This window comes from Gadus chalcogrammus, chromosome 21 (genome assembly GCF_026213295.1).
Source record: "Gadus chalcogrammus isolate NIFS_2021 chromosome 21, NIFS_Gcha_1.0, whole genome shotgun sequence".
Taxonomy (NCBI): domain Eukaryota; kingdom Metazoa; phylum Chordata; class Actinopteri; order Gadiformes; family Gadidae; genus Gadus; species Gadus chalcogrammus.
The window spans coordinates 10,633,319-10,639,623 of NC_079432.1; positions in this window are offsets into that span (position 1 = coordinate 10,633,319).

Below are 6,305 nucleotides of genomic sequence, written 5' to 3' on the forward strand. Positions count from 1 at the left end.
ATGAACAGGAGGTAGGGTACTGTAACTCTAATAGTCAATGGAATCAGCTAACAGAGAGAAAATAACAATCCAGTGAACTGCACAATGATCTTTGTTAACTTCTGCTCCACAGTTAGACCAGCAGATTCATTCACATCTGAAGAACTTGCCGTTCTGGTTTTCCATTAGTTGTTGGGGGCTGAATGCATAACCATGTTGCAAAATGTATTGCAGATTTAATCCCGCTCTCTTTCTCTGAGCATATCTGAACCCCCGAGTCGTGGCAGTCTGTGGTGGTGAGTCTGGATTTGACATCACAAATCCCACGAGTCCTGCAGAGCAAGTCAAGCAAGGCCCTGAGCCACTAATGCATTGTTGTGTGTGTGTGTGTGTGTGTGTGTGTGTGTGTGTGTGTGTGTGTGTGTGTGTGTGTGTGTGTGTGTGTGTGTGTGTGTGTGTGTGTGTGTGTGTGTGTGTCTGTGTAAGCAGCCAAGGGTAAGTGAGTGTGTTTGGGTAAGTGTGTCTGTCTGTGTGTGTGTGTGTTTGTGTGTGTGTGTGTGTGTGTGTGTGTGTGTGTGTGTGTGTGTGTGTGTGTGTGTGTGTGTGTGTGTGTGGTGTAGAGTGTGTGTGTTTGTGTGTGTGTGTGTGGGGGGGGGGGGGGGGGGGGGGGGGTACAACTCAATCAGTCCTAAGCTGTACCCTTCAAAGAATCTTTCATTTTGGGCATATTTCATTTGAATTCCAACAGCCCTCTTACAGATAAATGTATTGCTTTGAGTGGCATGGTTACTCAACCAGCAAAGCGTACCATTAACCATGTACGGCTTGAGTTGGAGTCTGACCTGTGGTCCCATACTTCAAGTCTTTCACTACAGGAAAGCAGTCATCTTTGATCTGCTTTCCTGTCCCCCGTCACTGACCTGCCCAAAAATAAAACTTAAATATAGATAATGTAGCGACCACGGGTGTGGACGCCGGTTCGCTAAGGATTCTGGGGGTTCATTGTTCCCTAGTGGTCTGGCCCTTTCGGGGCCCTCTAAGGTCCTTTGTGGTTGGGAAACTAATCAAGGTTCATGGGTTGGGGTTGATCGATGTGGGGGTGTATATGTGCCTCTTGTGTTAATGTTGTTTTAATTTCACCATTGCTTGCGTGTGTTTTTGTGTATGACGTGCTGGTGTTAATAAAGACAGTTCCGTAGCCCTGCGGGGGGGCGCGGAACTGGAGTGAACTGCTAAACCTTCTGTCTCAAGTCTCAGGCATTCGGCGTGAGACACACGCAATTCAACCCATGCACACGCATGCTCACACGCCACACTATTTCTCACACAGAGAAATTACCAGTAGGCCTATAGCGTCCACCAATTTGCGCCGCTATTTAACACTATTTAACCATACGTCCTCTTTTGCCCGGACATGGCCTGGATTTTATTACAAAGCCTCCCTCCCCTACTCAGTTCTGTTCGCTTTGCATTGGGGGAAGTGAGTAGGGGGAGAGGTTAAGTAGAGCCTTCAGATTGGACTGTTTGACTTTAGAGATACCGCCATGATTTGTATTTATGTTTTTACCATTAACCATTAATGGACAAACATTAACACATTTCTGCTACAGGGGATTGATAAAGTTCTATCTATTGAACAGAAAGAAACACTTGGTCATACTTTACACACTTTACCACAGCATTGGCCTACAGAATGCGACAGATATATTTTAAGCATTGGACTGAATGCCACATAAATATAAATGTATGTTTTTGCACGTTTGCAACGTTTAAAATTTCAGGGGAAATTATATGCCTCTACTGGTGTCGCTTAGGCCAATAGCCTTTTGAGGCAGTGTTGTTTCTGAATATAAGTGTTAAGGGCCAATAATGCTTACCATCATACATAAGTCACCATGTCTCTGGACACATTTGTATGCAGTCGCATGTTAATATACCCCCCCCCCCGCCGACAAAATCCCACTCTGACCTCAGTTCAAAACTTGAGAGCCCTGCATATATATACATATGTGTATTCAACCAGCCAAAGGAACCATTTGATAGTGACCATTATATCAATGACGCATACAGTATATAGAGGGAAGTCAATGAGGAGCCAGGTCAAGGCAAGCCCAAGAGAACCACAGGATCTCCAGTGCATATAAGACAGCTTTTGAAGCCCCATGGGTTGAATGGGATTTGGGCTGTTTTATTCTTTAATGACCTGATCGATTTTACAGTAGCCCATATGTCTCCAAAACCTTGGGAAGAAAATTCCAGACAAAAAGACATCCCCATGACACCGGCCACCTGTTCAGCCGGTAAAACCAGCGGTATGGTTAGCATCACACGGTTTTCCCTAAATGGTTCCTAGGTTTGTTTGTTGTGTGTCTTACCTGCTCTCTCACACACACACACACACACACACACACACACACACACACACACACACACACACACACACACACACACACACACACACACACACACACCCGAGGCTACAGCAAATACTAAGCGCCAACAGAAATAGGATTTAACAAGACAAAGATAAATATGACTGTTGGAATGATTAACCTCATAGGAAAACATGAAAAAAACAAAACATTCAGATATGAGGTCAAACCTCATCTCATCATTCAGCATTTTTTTATTATTATTTTTTCCCCACGAGGGACGAAGAGCTTGCAGCTCAAGACCTTGCTCAAAAGCCTCAGGGCAGCCACCTTCCTCTGTTTGTATTTCTACGGGAGCCCTTTGGTAGCACGGAGGACGCCCAGGCTTGTTGCAGAGATCAAGGGGGAGGCTGCGAAGGGAAAGCAGCTCTTGTTGTGAGCTGTTGCACATGTGTCTCTGTGTCTCTCCTGCTCTCTGTGATCCGTCCGAGGTGACGCCATCCACCTCTGTGGATGTCCCCACCGCTCTTCCCGGCAGGAGAAGACATCCTGTAAACAGTTTAGACGTGTGCCTGACTACGGCCCGGCCCAAACAAAAGGCAGACCCACCGGCTTGAATATAAAAATAAAGAGATGAGTTGCAGAGCTGAGCGGGCAGGAAAACCCCTGCAACCTCGTCCACGGGCATTAGGAAGGATCTTTTTGGAAAGTCTCACATCCGCATCTAAATCGATGACCTCTCGTTATTGGCGCGTCAAAAAATGAAAGCTCTCCAAACCATAACACCTAGCAGTCCAAATGGAATGGGAACATAAGCAAAGTATATCGTCTTTTATGGATGAATATAGTGCACTGCACATTAGCCGTTACATGTTGCATGTACATGCTTATGTAACTTCTGACTGTATTATTGTATTTTCGTTGGAAAATGCATGTGGCAACGAAACCGTACGTGAACCTAAACATAAACAGCAATGCAAATCATACCACTTAAACTCAATGGCAGTATTCTTTCTATGTACAGTATGTTCAATCATGTGTAACATGCATCTGTATAGGATGTCAAAAATGATACTTTAACCGTCGACCACAAGCAGCTGCATACTATGATCCACTCCCATCGCAGTATGTGTTATTAATGCAACAAATACAACTGGGTTGGTAGGAGAGGCTGCAGGGAAACAGCCACGGCTCTAACAGTGGAGCAGCTGCATGGAGCTCTGTAGACCTACACTTCCTATTTCATCTCCACATTTGGACGTGACTTTATGAATTATGGAGACGCGTAGGCTCCTTGCCAGGAGCAAGCTGGCACACAAACATCTACGCCGTAATGTGTCGTGTTTCTGCACACAACCTATCCATTTTTTTTATAAGGAGAATGTAATCATCAGTATACCACATAGTATATATATTTATATTAAACCCCTATGATGGATGTATCCATGTGTAAAATACACCATATCAATGTATTTATTACACTCCTGCAGTGTAAGGTGGTTATCCGGTCAGTTTTTGCATTTGAGGACAATAGCCAGACATGTGTACATATATATGCATCAGCAATTCACCTCTTCTTTCAGAACCATGGCTGGGATAACTATTTAAATGGTAACCCCCAAACCAAGTGAAAAGCCCCCCTCCCCCCAATAAAGAAACAATGAAACACTGCCACGGTGAACATCATCCAGACACTGGGGGTGATTGTGTTAAGTATGCTGTTATAGTGTTCTGTACTCTTTAAATGTTTTATTTTCAATTTTACTTACCTGCCCAGGGGCTAAGGGCCCAAATAGCATTTTGCTAAAACCTGGTACATTACACCCCGCCTTGTTTCATACAAGGTTTGGATATTTGTACATTTTCCCCGTTCTAATAATTAAGGTATTGAAACTACTAGTTGTGCCTTGACCTCCCCATGTACCCCTTTTCTTTTCTTTCGGTTAGTGTGTGATCTAAGCCCACCTTCTGTTTCTGCGGTCTGGACGGGGGGTTATGTAACGACTGCAGAGCACACAGACACGCCTCAGCCCCAGTGTGGGAGAAGCATAGAAAGTGGTTGGAACTATTACATTGTTAGGCCTTTTGCATGTACAACCTTATTCAAAACGGTACATCAGTAAAACCAAAACCCCGTCCAGGAGATGGGGGAAGATGGCCTTTCTGAAGTCTGTTCTGAAAAGGTTATTTGAGGTCAAGAGCAAAAAAAAATTAACAAGAGATGGTTCGAGGGGATTTTTTCTTTTGTTTTTCATTTTAGTCATAGCAGTTGTGTCCGTTAGTCATTTATTCAATATGGCTACCAAAAGATATTAATTTACACGATACAATTGAAATATTACAATTTGAACATTGTATCTACAAGGTGAGGCACATTTTGCACAAAAAAACCGAGTCAGACAGTTTTAACAATACTTCTCTGAACTTGAAGTCTGTATCACTCTGAAAACATGCTCCATGATGTCCACTTGGTAAGGTAACTACTATTAAAGAATTAAACACCATTTCATGTTTTGATGTTGTTGTCCCCTCCAGTCCATTCATGCGATTTCCACTTGAGTCCACTGAGGGTCCATGATGCGACCTTCCTTAATCGGTTCCTTCCTTGGCTAATTACTTATTTAAAGGCCAGAAACCCCTCATCCATCAACGACTCAAGACAGTGTTTGTTTACAAAGTCTGTAACAGGGGCGCCATCTAGTGGTAGCCGGACACCATCTCACCATCTTGTAAACACGGCGCCTATCCCCCAGTTTGCCTTTCGAGGGCCCTTTCTCGAGAATCCCTCCTAGATTGTTCTTCTTCAACTTAAAGGGATACTTCACCGGTGGAGATATGAAGGTCCCTTGTAATGAGAAGACCCTTGTAATAAAGGCCTGTGTAATAAAATGTCTGTTTATGGCATAGATTTCTCCTCAAATTAGGCCAATAAAGCAATGATAACAAAAACAAAAAAAACACAAATGCTCGATCAGAGGCCCGGTCGGGTCAATAAAAAAACCTCATTCTTTAACATGAATTTGCTAAACAAATGACCACTGTAGCATAATTCTCTGCACAATTCAAATTGTGCAGAGAATTATTTCCATTGGTCATTCTCAGTGGCGGCTGGCGATCAAACATGTTGGTGGGGCACATTAATAGACAGGGGGTCTGAGGTTCTCCCCCCCCCCCCATAATCTTTTTGGAATTTAATAGATTTGATTTCCTGTATTCTGGTGCATTTTGGGGATGGCCACTACCTATTTACCTGCTTTTCATTCAGATTCATAGCCTACATCCTGACTTGCAGGCCCTGGACAAGCTTACACTGCATATACAGACCTACTTCATGGCCATTCCACCAGCCATTGCTATTTGACCCATTGTTGTTATTCTGATATTGAGACAAATCATGATCACTGTCCTATAGCTTCCATTTTTTGTGAGTCTCAATGTCTACTTCAAATGCAGTTAGAAATAACAGTTGCTTCATTTTGTTTATATGCTACAGGCCGAAAGACTAAATTAATATGTAACTTACTTGCTCCATTTAAGTATAACATTGCTTTGGGGAGTCCAATTCCTCCACTGAAAAGGGTGCAAAGTGCTTACAACTCTCTGCTAGTTAGCAATCTATGACACTGTTGTTTTTTATTGGTCGTCATGAAAAAAGCAAAAGGAGTAACACTGTCGTTTTAATCAAATGAAACACAAGGGGTAACACTGTCGTTTTTATCAAATGAAACATGAGGGGTGACACTTGTTTTTCTTTGGTCGTCATGAAAAAAACCATAAGGGGTAACACTTGTTTTTGATTGGTCGTCATGAAAAAAAACACAAGGGGCAACACTTTTGTTTTTTATTGGCCGTCATGAAGAAACACATAAGGGGTAACACTGTTGTCTTTGTCAAAGAAAATATAAGGGGGAACACTGTCGTTTTTTATCAGTCGTCATGAAAAAACCATAAGGG